The sequence below is a fragment of the Lepidothrix coronata genome, unplaced genomic scaffold (genome assembly GCF_001604755.1).
Source record: "Lepidothrix coronata isolate B3197 unplaced genomic scaffold, Lepidothrix_coronata-1.0 Scaffold178, whole genome shotgun sequence".
Lineage (NCBI taxonomy): Eukaryota > Metazoa > Chordata > Aves > Passeriformes > Pipridae > Lepidothrix > Lepidothrix coronata.
Window position 1 is genome coordinate 1,182,862 of NW_016690358.1, and position 11,958 is coordinate 1,194,819.

The 11,958-nt window shown below is 46.7% G+C and overlaps 1 long non-coding RNA gene across 2 annotated transcripts in view; it reads left to right on the plus strand.

The window, feature by feature from the left end:
* Window positions 1–518: 518 nt before the first annotated feature.
* LOC108504902 overlaps window positions 519–11,958 on the plus strand; it is a 28,518-nt gene continuing 17,078 nt past the window's right edge. The window contains exons 1-3 of one of the 2 annotated variants that reach the window (XR_001877294.1): window positions 519–654; window positions 1,051–1,165; window positions 3,012–3,101. This is a non-coding gene — a long non-coding RNA (uncharacterized LOC108504902). The remainder of the gene's footprint in view (window positions 655–1,050; window positions 1,166–3,011; window positions 3,102–11,958) is intronic. The other variant, XR_001877293.1, reaches the window with a different exon arrangement.

The window sequence follows — 11,958 nt, forward strand, 5'->3', positions numbered from 1 at the left end:
TTTATTGAATTAGGATTCGAGGACTAATTATTAAAATGGCTTTTGATGAATGAGTTGTGAGTCAGACTGGTTTGGCAAATAGCATTTTGATAAGGTATTTGTAAGACAGATAGTCTTAAGATGGTAGGATGAACGTAAAACACTAACCTTAATGAAGACATTAATTCAAAAATGATGCAAATGTGCACGAGCAATTGCTGCGTGAAGGCACTGGGGGACATCAGGGCAAATTGGGTACAGACAAACTCTAATTGTCTTCAGCTGGGCACAGAATCATTGAAAAGTGAAGCTGGAAGAAATCTCAGCTGATCACTTATTCCATCTCCTCCTTCCACACACAGTCAGATGTGCTGATGATATTCTTGGCGTGTGCAGAGCGGTTGTTTCTCTTCCATTTTGTAGCAGACTTTGATCTGCTCCGGGACTGTTACTGCACTGATCCTGCTCTGTCAGGGCTGTTACTGCACCTTTCCATGGCATTCTCTCTTTTGAGCATGTTCTGTTCTCAGTCTCCTGATTCAGGTCATGTTTTCCAGCCCTCCAACCCTTCGTGTTGCTGCTTATCCTGTCAGAGGAGCAGCACCCAAAGCTGGATGTGCCTCTGCACTGAGGTGTCACTGAGAACACCAAAAGGACCTGCAAGATGTCTTGTAGGTAATTCTTCTGCTAATATGCCTGAGGAGTGTTTTCTCTCTGCTCAGACAATAACCCCTGTTCAGCTTGTTATCAGAACCTTTAGATTGGTTTTCTTTCCAGACTGCTCTCTGCCCAGCTGATGTCCATCCTGTATTTGTGCACTTTACTCCTGCCTAAGTGAAACCACAATGCTTTTTACCATTGAGATGGCTCCTGTATTTATAGAGTTGTCCAAGTTGTCAAAAGTTTCTAATACCACTCTCCCCCATATATTTGCAGCCACTCTTTGCAGATTTAATCTTGGCAGATTTAATAAACACACAGTCCATTCCCTCATCCAGCCTATCAATAAAATATTGAGTGGATCTTATGAACAGCTGAGTAACCATTCAATTTGTCCTTTGCATTTCACAGTGAACCATTGGAAACTGCTTTCAGACTGCAGATTCCAACCAGATTTGTGTCATGACTTCAGCCAGGGCATTCTTCACCCACGTGGGACAATGTCAGGAGCCTCAGTGACATCGAGGTGTGTGGAATCTGCTGCTTCTTCCTTACCCACAAAGTCTCATGCACTGGAGAGCAATATTAGACTGAATCAGCTTGTTTTGTTCCTGAGGGATTCATGTTGACAAGTGCTCATCTCCTTATTAGTTTCTATGTGCTTAGAAATCATGCTGATTATTCTGGTGATTTTTCTGTTCCTGGGTGTTAAATCTTTTGGTATCTTGCTTATTCTGTTTGACTTGTAGCTGACCGTGAGTGTGTTCCAGTGTAAGAACTTTGCGGACAGTTGTGAAGGCAACAGATACAAACCTTTCACCTTTCACCCTGTGCCAAATGTGAAACTCCTGTGATAAAGCACAGAGACACAAGTGGTTCTCAAGGGAGTGGTGGAAGGAATGTTTTGGCAAAAAGAAGTTATTTTATTTCAGTCTGAGAAATGACGATGCACATCAGTGTGATTTAAAAAAGAGATTTCGGGGTAGCATGGGAGAATTCTGAGCAGTTTAAACTACAAGTCTGAACAGTCTTGTAGAAGTTGTCTTGTAGATTAGATATTAGGAAGAAATCCTTCCCTGTGAGGGTGTGGAGGCCCTGGCACAGGTTACCCAGAGAAGCTGTGGCTGCCCCTGGATCCCTGGAAGTGTCCAAGGCCAGGTTGGACGGGGCTTGGAGCAACCTGGGCTGGTGGAAGGGGGGTGGTAGGAGAGTGGAATCTTTAAGGTCCCTTCCAACCCAAACCCTTCTGTGATTCTATGATAAATATGGTCAGGGTCACGTAAAAGAAGTTGGGAAACCTAGTTTTGGGTTGCACTGACTTCTTTGCCTATAATAGATTGATAGTGAACATCTAAGAAAACAGAAATAGAGATTAGACTAAATTTCATAACCTTTTAACCCAGAGAGCCTGGATCTCCTCTGCAAAGTGTCTTCTGCACTCTCATAAACTCACAGTGTTGACATGAGCTTATTCACAGCACAGGGTGACCTTTGCACAGCTCAGCCAGCAGTGCCTGTGTGCTGAGCTTTAGTATCTCCTCTCAGTGCACACACGTGACTGCAGGGTTGATCTTCCCAAACCAACGTGTTATGCTGGGTCCTGTAGCACTTCTGGGGTGTTTGATCCTGTGTGGATGGGAAGTGGATGTATATTTATGTGAGCACTCCTGTGTATGAGTCAAGGGAGAAAAGATCACCATAGGAATGGGTACGAATGATTTGTTGTTATTCAGAAACATTGATTTTGCCTGAATTCGATATCTAAAAAGGGTCAAAAAAATACCACCCAACAAACTCTTACCTGTGTTGTGCATTAACAAGGCTTTGGGTCAGTACCTTTCCTGCTGTGCTGTTATGTAGAATTATCATCATGGTCATGCCTTGAGTTGTTTGCAAGAATCACAGAATGCTTTGGGTTGGAAGGGACCTTAGACATTCCACCCCCTGCCATGGGCAGGGACACCTTCCACTATCCCAGGTTGCTCCAAGCCCTGTCCAACCTGGCCTTGGACACTTCCAGGGATCCAGGGGCAGCCACAGCTTCTCTGGGTAACCTGTGCCAGGGCCTGACCACCCTCACAGGGAAGATGGAACTGCTGGCAGAGGAGGGAAATCAACAGTGTCATCAAACTCCCAAAATAGAGGCAGCTGTATTCCATGTTGGCTGCAGGAATATTGAAAAGTGGACAAGGAGCCTGTTACAACTCTTCCTCCTCTGCCTCCTTTATTCCTGATCTTTTGCAATACAGATCCCCTTCTGCTTCCTGGTCCTTTGAGCTTAAGGAGCTGTAGCAGTATTTCAGATGTCATTTGTGTGGGGAAAGATTCCTTGCTCACTGGTATCCTTTGCTTTTTTCGTGTGCCCTCCACAGGCAGGGTCGGGAATGTTCTTGGTGATAAGCAGACACATGAGAATGCTCTGAGGAGAGGGGTGCAAGGCAGTGCAGATTTACAACACTGAGGTGAGTCAGTTCTGAACAGTGAGGGCTTTGGAGTATTAACTCCCAGTGACTTCCACTACAAGGCAGCTGTTAACATATTACTATGAATTGGCTTGGAAAAAGAAAAAAAGATTAAAATTGCATAAGTAGATAAATTTTAAAGAGACGGAAATAATAATGACATGAAAATTGGCTGAAAGGGCTGACTGACAGTAACAATGGAACATTTTAAAAATAAATGGGTAGCCGGGAAAGGGTGCAGGGAGACATTGCTGCCTGGAGATCACAGAGCCACCTCAGCCTGACAGTTTCTATGACTGCAGGAAACAGAGAGACACAGCCAAGCCCCCGCTCTCTCCCAGCACATTATCCTGCACAGCAATCAGGTTCAGTAACAGGCTGCTGAGGAAAAGCCTCCCACTATTTAGTATTCATTAGAGATGGCATTTTTCAGATTGCAGCACAGGGTGTAAACAAGCCACGCTGGAGGAAGAGGGGAGCACAGCATTTCTCTGAGCTCTGAGTTATTTCTTATTGATAGTCACCAACTCCACAAACCTATGGCAGCACCAGTTTTAAGCAGGGAAAGTAACTCTCGAGCCAACCCCATTTTCCAGCGTTCTTGCAGGAAGCAACACGGCAGGAGGCAAACCACAATTCCTGCAGTAGGACAAGCATGTGGCTCCCTTGTGGGGCTGGAACATCTGGCAGATTTGTTTCTGTGAGTCATCGTGGCTCTGCAGCCTGCCTGGGATGTGCCAGCTGCCTGCTTGATATTCCATTTCCATTGCATTTTGTAAAGCTTGTCTGTGGGAGGAGGGAGCCTGTCCCCATGGGCAGGGTCCTGCAGGATTGGGACACCTGCAACTGGGAGCAAAAGGCTGCCTGGACACACCAGTATCCCAAGTACTTCAAATGTGACCAACTGCTGCCACATATGAGTCAGCAGTGCCCTGGCAGCCAGGAGGGACATCCCTGTCCTGAGGGCACCAGGGAGGGGATTGTCCCGCTCTGCTCTGCCCTGAGGTGACCTCACCTCAACATTGGGGGAGTTTGGGGGGACACAATGGAAGGAAGAGATTGAGCCATTGGAGAGTGTCCAAAGGAGGGACACGGAGATGGGGAAGGGCCTTGATTTGAAGGCATGGGAGGACACTGAGGGCACTTGGTGTGTTCAGCTGGAGAAGAGGAGGCTGAGGGGAGACCTCAGTGCAGTTCCAACTGCCTGGGCAGGGGCAGAGGAGGGGCAGGGACTGAGCTCTGCTCTGGGGGGACCAGGGACAGCAGCCAGGGAATGGCTGGAGCTGTGTCAGGGCAGGCTCAGGTTGGATCTCAGGCAAAGGTTCTTCCCCCAGAGGCTGGTTGGGCACTGCCCAGGCTCCCCAGGGCAGTGGGCACAGCCCCAAGGCTGCCAGAGCTCCAGGAGGGTTTGGCTGATCCTCTGGGGCACAGGGGGTGACTCTTGGGGCTGGGCCTGTGCAGGGCCAGAGGTTGGACTGGATGATCCTTGTGAGTCCCTTCCAGCTCAGCATATTCTGTGACCCACGTGTGGGATGACACAAGCCAGTGACAGCCTGGTGAGCTGTCCTGCCCTGCAGAAGAGGTGCATGGCCCTCACTGCATCCCATGCTGGCCCTTCTTTTTTTGGTGGAAGGTTGTTTTTTCCAAGGAGCTGGATGCCAGCTGCCCCAAAAAGATACCCGGGTGCTTTTCCATCATCCCTGAGTCACTGGTTCCCACAAGCCATAAGGTGCTGAGCACTGCAGGGCTGGGAGCTGTGGTGTGGGGAGCTGTGTGGTGTAGTGTGGTGTGGTGTGTACTCCTGGGCTCTCACCCCAAGCTCTCCACGGCCTCCCCAGAGCCTGCCTACAAAATCCAGTCCTGGAATGCTGAGGAAAGGCCACGTGTGACAGCTCTGCTCCAGACACTGCCTGGGTGAGTGCAGGGAGCCTGCAGTTACAGAAGGTCTTTCTAGCTCCCTTCTCTGAACGAGCGAGTTCACATCGTTCTGCTGACACAGGTCCATTCCTGCCTTTGAATATGAATTTTCCTTTGGGATTTCTGCATTCCCTCCCTGTCTTTTACCTGGCCCTAGACAGCCTCCTGCCAGGCCCTTTTGTAGCTTGGTGCTAGAGGTTCCTCTGCCCACCTCTCCCAGCATCCAAGTCCCTGCTCCCTGCAGAGCCCTCCCCATCCTTCCCCTTCCAGCTGGAGGTGCTACACATCCACAGCTTCCCTTTTTTGGAAAAGCCTTGATGGATACCTCTCATTTTTCCCAGAGGGATTCATGAGAATATCTTAGGAGTATTTGATTTCCCCCCAACCACCTCACTGTAATACCTCACTTAAAAATGGGACCTATTCAAAAGCAGGGGAGCTTCTTAAAAGGAAATTAAAAGCAGCTGCTTTAAGGATGAAGAAGATGAGAAACTAGATAAAACCACCCTATCTGAAGCTCAGAGCAATATATCACTAAGTGAAATAATTCTACAAGGGACCAAAAGGCAATATTCTAACAGCAGAGTGGAGGAGAGTGTTCGAAATCAGGGATTTCTGAGCAAATAAAGAAACTATTGGAAAAAAATTTAAAAAAGCATTAACTGTGAAGCTAAACCTGTAGGGCAGGCAAGGGGAAATTTTAAGGTGCAAACTCACTGATGTAATAATAAAAATACTAGTAAAAATATCTTCAAAATTGCCAGAATCCTGTATTTGCAGAGGTTTGGTATAAGAGATGACCAGTCTCTGAAAGGATTTACAGTTAGAGAGAAAACTGGTGCTTTAAAGTAAACTCAGCTCTGTGTTGGTGCTCCCTGTAGTTGAGGCAGGTTCTTCTCCCATGAGAGCCAAACTTATGGGGACAAGTGTAAGGAACCGTCTCAAATTAAATGACAATAAAATACATTTTAGGACTAATTGATAAGATGAAGAGTCAGAAATTACCAAGACCATCTGGTAATCACTCAAGAGCTCAGAAGGAAAACAAATACGCAATTATGGAGCTACAATAGTGTGTAACATGTCACTTAAATCAGTGTCCCTGCAGGAGGGATGGGAGATGGGAAATGTGACAACAATCCCTGAGAAAGTCCCCAGGAACCAAGTGGAGAACTGCAGACAGTCACACTGGAGTCTGTGCTGAGCAATGAGGAGAAATTGTAAGGGAAAAAAAGCAGAAATGGATAAACCCCAACATATTAGGGAAAGTTTTTCTGCTGAGGAACCACAATTCAAAAATTTGTTAGAGCTCGTGGAAGGGTCCTGAGGGGGCACTAAGACATCTTAGTCATAAATACATAAGAAATGATCTGGTGGGTCAGACCTCTGTGTCTGCAGTGCTCACCTTTCCAGGCTGTGACCATAAAAATCACAGAATCACAGAATAATTAACGCTGGAAAAGCCCTCCAGGATCACCGAGTCCCCCCTGTGCCTCATCCCCACCTTGTCCCCAGCCCAGAGCACTCAGTGCCATGGCCAGGCCTTCCTGGGACACCTCCAGGGGTGGGGACTCCAAACCTCCCTGGGCAGCCCCTGCCAGTGCCTGAACACCCTTTCCAGGGAGAAATTCCTCCTGCTGTCCAACCTGACCCTCCCCTGGCACAGCTGGAGGCCGTTCCCTCTCCTCCTGTCCCTTGTTCCCTGGGAGCAGAGCCAGACACCCCCCCCCGGCTCCCCCCTCCTGTCAGGGGGTTGCAGAGCCAGAAGGTCCCCCCTGAGCCTCCTTCTCTCCAGGCTGAGCCCCCCCAGCTCCCTCAGCTGCTCCTGCTGCTCCAGCCCCTTCCCCAGCTCCATTCCCAGCTCTGGACTCTCTCCAGCCCCTCAATGTCTCTCTTCCATGAGGGCCCAGAACTGGACACAGGACATCAGGTGCAACCTCACCATGGCCTCACCATAATTTTGTAAGTCTCACTCATCCCCCTTGCTGCCTTCTCTCCAAACTGAGAAGCCCCTTTAGTGTCTCTTCCAAAGCAACAGCTAGAAATCAGTATAATGTGGTTGATGGTTCTTGACAAAACTTGTAATTGAGCTGTAAAATCCCTTGCCATGGGATATTATGGATGCTCCAAGTTTACTTGTGCTCGGGGGGTAACAGAAGAAGTTAATGGAGAGGAGTTAAAGCATAACCTGTTAAACAGTAAAACCAGGCATTGTGACTCAAAAAGTCCCAAGACACATATTGTTGGAAAACAGAGTAACATTCCAAGAAAGCACCGCTGCAGGCCTGGTGTGTTCCTGAACTCCTTCCCCGGGCATCTGGATTGAAAAACAGCTACTGGAGCAGAGGAACCTTCACTCTGACCCAGCACAGCCTTTGTTATGTTCTGTCAAAAGAAAATGAAACCCATCTGTGGATGTAAACACTTGTGATGGTAGCGGTGAGCACAGTCAGCACGAGCAGGGAAGGCTGAACTGCTCTCCCCACTCCATCAGCAAACAATGCATTTTGATTTGAATGCTAATGAAGAGCTCACCACGATGCTGCAGAGTCTCATCCAGCAATATAAAGAGAAAAGCTGCATGGTAGAAATAAAGAGAGGGGCTTTAGAAAGGGATGAATGTGTGCTGTAAAGATTGATGTCGTTAACCACTCCTGGGTCAAAATATACTTGAAGCTACTGATGTAATTTGAAGTGGGTAAACCAGGCTTAGGAAGAAAGTTTTCTTACAATTGCTGCATCTGTTATGATCTGAAAAGGAGAAGTTTGTATTTCTTGCATCCCTTTAACTCCAAATGATCTGGGCTTTGTTGTCAAAAAACAGCTCCTTCCACAGGCATCTAATCGAGATCTCTTTTGCTTTTTGGATCAGAGCTGAGACAAGCTTCTTTTACAAATTTGTGCTGCAGTCTACTAAAAGAGCTGTTCCTTGCCAGGAGAATATTACATACAGTTCTGAGAGAAATGAACAGAGTCAGCTTGTTTGAGAGCTAACTGATGCTTACTCACAACTCTGATAAGCCTGACATTTACTGAGAAGTGCCACAATTCTCAGTCCACTAAAAATTCCCAAGAGGATTTTTTTTTTTTTTTGCAGTGATGCTTCACATTCTATTGATTCAGGATAAGCTGGAGACTTCTAAAGTGTTTTTTAGTCAAAAAATAAAGCAATGTGGAGCCCAGCTCCTCTGCCTGCCTTCCATACAGATGTACCAGCCTGCCTTGGCACATTTGTTAATGGCTGTGGTATGTTTAATGATGCTCTACAAGTTGTCAGCGCCTTCTGTGTCATATTTCATTCCTGTAGTGTATTAAAAGCACTTCTGCAGGAGTTCTTGGGGCCTTGATTGAAATTACAGAAATTAGACTTGGAATGATGCCACTGAGCACCTCCCCAGAACAGCCCAAGCTTGCAGGGAAATACCTGTTTGGGACACCAGGCAGGGGACTGGGCTGTGCTTTGGCTTTCTGGGGCATCCCCAATATCCATGCAGGATTCTTCTGGAATAGGCCCTGCCTGAAAAACGCTATCAGGAGGCTCTTGAGTGTTCAAGTAGATTATGTCAAGCAGTTCCCTTTTGATCATTATTATAAAGATATGTTCAAATAATTCTGAAAGACTAGTGATGCAAAATTTCCATTAGAGACACTGTGATAATTAACTCCTACCATATCATACTCCTTATCTAGGAATTCCATTATTCTGCTTCTATTATCATTTTGACCAACTTTCAATGTACAAAGCTCTTTCTCTGTCTCATCTTTTATCTTTTTTAAGTAGACAAGAAACCCGAATAGGGGCTAGGAATTTTCTGACAAAATTGTTTTTCAGGGGAGAAAAAATTCTTATTTATCAAAACTTGAACTTTTCACAGGAACATATGTTCCAGATGTCAAGAGTTGCAAAATCCATCACTTCAGGTGGTAGTTTGTTCCCAAATTTAATCATCACTGCTGTTAAAAAATGTGTGTTTCATTTCTGGTTTGAATCACTTTCATTTTTCAGCCCTTAGTCTTTCTTCTGTCTCTGTGAGATTAAAAAGCGTTGGTTGATATTTCCCCCTTGTGAAGGTGTTTATCGAGTGGCCCCTCAATTGAGCTGTTTAAGTTTCCCAGTTACATGTTCTTCTCTCCTCATATTCTTTTTATGGCTCTTTTCTGCCCTCAGTCTAATCTTTCAGCAGCATTAAATGGGAACACCAGAATTAGATCCACTGGTGCCTTCAGTGCTGCTGTGCTGGGGGAGTGGGTTCCTTGTTTCCGAGCGCTCCTCCCGTCTCATCGCGCTTTCCCTGAGCATTTGTGGGGAGCTCTGTGCCCACTGACACCTCTCGAGTCATAACCATTGCACTCCAAGATGGAGTTTTGTGTTCCATATTCTCTGCTGGTTCATTGACTGCCTCTTCTTGAACTCCCTCCTCTTGCACCTTGCATGAGATTAAGCAGAGCAGCCTCTCCGTGGCTGCTCAGGCTCCGAGAGCTCTGCAGAGCAGCCAGCCTCTGTTTCTATAAATTGGTTCTCTAACCTTTTTTTTCCCTTTGTGCCATTATATCGATTTATTTTATGAATAATAGAGGTGCCCATGTTTAGTATTTCACCTCTCAGCATTAAGCACTCAGTCTTCTTTCTCTGGTGACTGATGGGATAACTCGCCTCATATATTTACATTCTTACTGCCAGATACTTTCAGCATATGGTCTTTTCCAGTAAGAATTTTAGCCTGACTAGATTCCTTAAAACATTCTCTTTGATATAAAAAAAAGAACCTTTCCCTTTTATGACTTATACTCTCTTTTCTGTAGTTTATGGCCATATACTGTAGTATATTGTTAGTTTTGTCACTGGGATTTACTATTTGCTGCTGATTTTATTACCTGTGTTTTACTTCGTTTGGTTTTGTGTGTTTTTTGTTTGTTTTTTTTTAATTTAACCCCCCCCCCCTCAATTTTTTAGATTTATAGTTCTTAATTTGGGGGGCAGCTTTGTTTAGCTTCTTAGTCCATTTTGATACAATAAATTTCACCCGGGAGCTCTTCCATCCCTGTACTAAGCTCTTTCTCTGAACTACAGGGATACAAAGAGTGTTTGTGTTGTACCAACCCTTAGCAATCTGTTTACCCTTAACTCATGACAGATTTCCCCCAGCTCCCACTTAATTAAACTCATCATGCATGTTTTCCTTGCGAAAAGCCTGATTTCACTGCGGAGTTTTGATGGAGCCCATCACCCCCGGTAGCGGCTCCTTCCCCGGTGCCTAATTGGAGCTGCGTGTTGAAGTGGAAGGATTTCAGAGGAACTGTCAACAGCACCCTGGGGCTAAATCTTCCAGCCAGCAGCCTGACTTTGCCTTCCAGGATCCTTCACTCGCATTTCCCTTGCAAATGTGTGACATGCGGCGGGACCTCGTGCTCCTCCCCGGCACTTCCCCGGTGTCTGGTGAGAGGCCCCGGCGTCGTCTCCCTGTAAGTCAGCAAATCTGTCATCACGTGTGCAGTATTTAAACCCCCAGCAGCACAGGGGAGCGAAGATTCTCAACTGAAAATGTGTTTTCAAGGTAGAGCCTTGCTGGAGTTGGCAGCTTGATTTTCCCCGGCTGGAAGGCACCGTCCTGCTGTGTTAATAGAGTGTCCTGGTGTGCTGCCCCGGCCCTGGAATGGCTCCAGGCCACATTGGACGGGGCTTGGAGCTACCTGGTGTACTGCAAGTTATCCCTGCCCGAAGCAGAGATGGTCTTTAAGCTCCCAACCCAACCCAACCCATTCCATGATTCTGTACTAAACCATCAATTGTGAGAGCAGAGCAAACACTCCGAGCTGGGTCTTATCCCTCATGTCCTTTTACACTGGTTTTGTGTTTTATATTTGTTCTCTCCTTGTCTCTCCAGATTAGCAGCTCTGGTCTCAGACAGCTCTGGGAATGTGCTGTGAGAGCCATGTGGGCAGTGCAGGCAGGAGCTGAAGCAATTACGGGAGCATTAGTGACTGCCCTGCCTCATGGAAGGCAGGTGAGATCACTGAGTGCTGTCGAGAGGCAAACACAGTGTAACTCTCTTGAAAAAAAAGAGAAACCAGAGAATGAGAGACCGCTCTTCCCAGAAATAAGTCTGAAAAAATATTATATGATCAATTTAAAGCAAATAGAAGATAAAAGGGGAAAAAAAGGACATAGATTTACCGAGAATTAATCGTGCGATCTTACTGTAATTTCCTTCTTTGAGAAAATAATGTCTAGTAGATGAAGACGAGGCAGCAGATGGGACATATTTTGCTTTAGGAAAGCTTTTGAAACTGTTCCACATGATTCTCTCAGAAGCAGACTAAAGAAATATGGTCTGTATCAGTGTGCCCAGTATTTCTGGCTGGGTGAGACACTTACCTTGTTTCTGGAGAAGGGAGAGCCCATCTGTTGCAGCCCTTCCTCTAATGGATGGTTGCATTGTGCAAGCAGAGAAAAGCCAGAGTGTCCTGGGGCAAGGAGATTTATTGCAGTTGTGTGGGCAGATTCACAGTGCCATGATCAGAGGCACCGAGTGAGCTCCCAGCAACAGTGCTCTGCACTGTGCTCAAAATAGCCCGTCCAGCAGCAGCCCCCCTGCTGGACTCTGGATCCAGGAACGAGGGAGAAACCACAGCCAAATTCCTTGTCCAGGCTGGCCCTGTGCAGCTCAGAGCTTGTACTCCATCATTTAGAAGATGTGTGATTTTACCAGAATCCCAGAATATGCTGAGTTGGAAGGGACCCACAAGGATCATCCAGTCCAACCCCTGGCCCTGCACAGGCCCAGCCCCAAGAGTCACCCCCTGTGCTCCAGAGGATCAGCCAAACCCTCCTGGAGCTCTGGCAGCCTTGGGGCTGTGCCCACTGCCCTGGGGAGCCTGGGCAGTGCCCAACCAGCCTCTGGGGGAAGAACCTTTTGCTGAGATCCAACCTGAGCCTGCC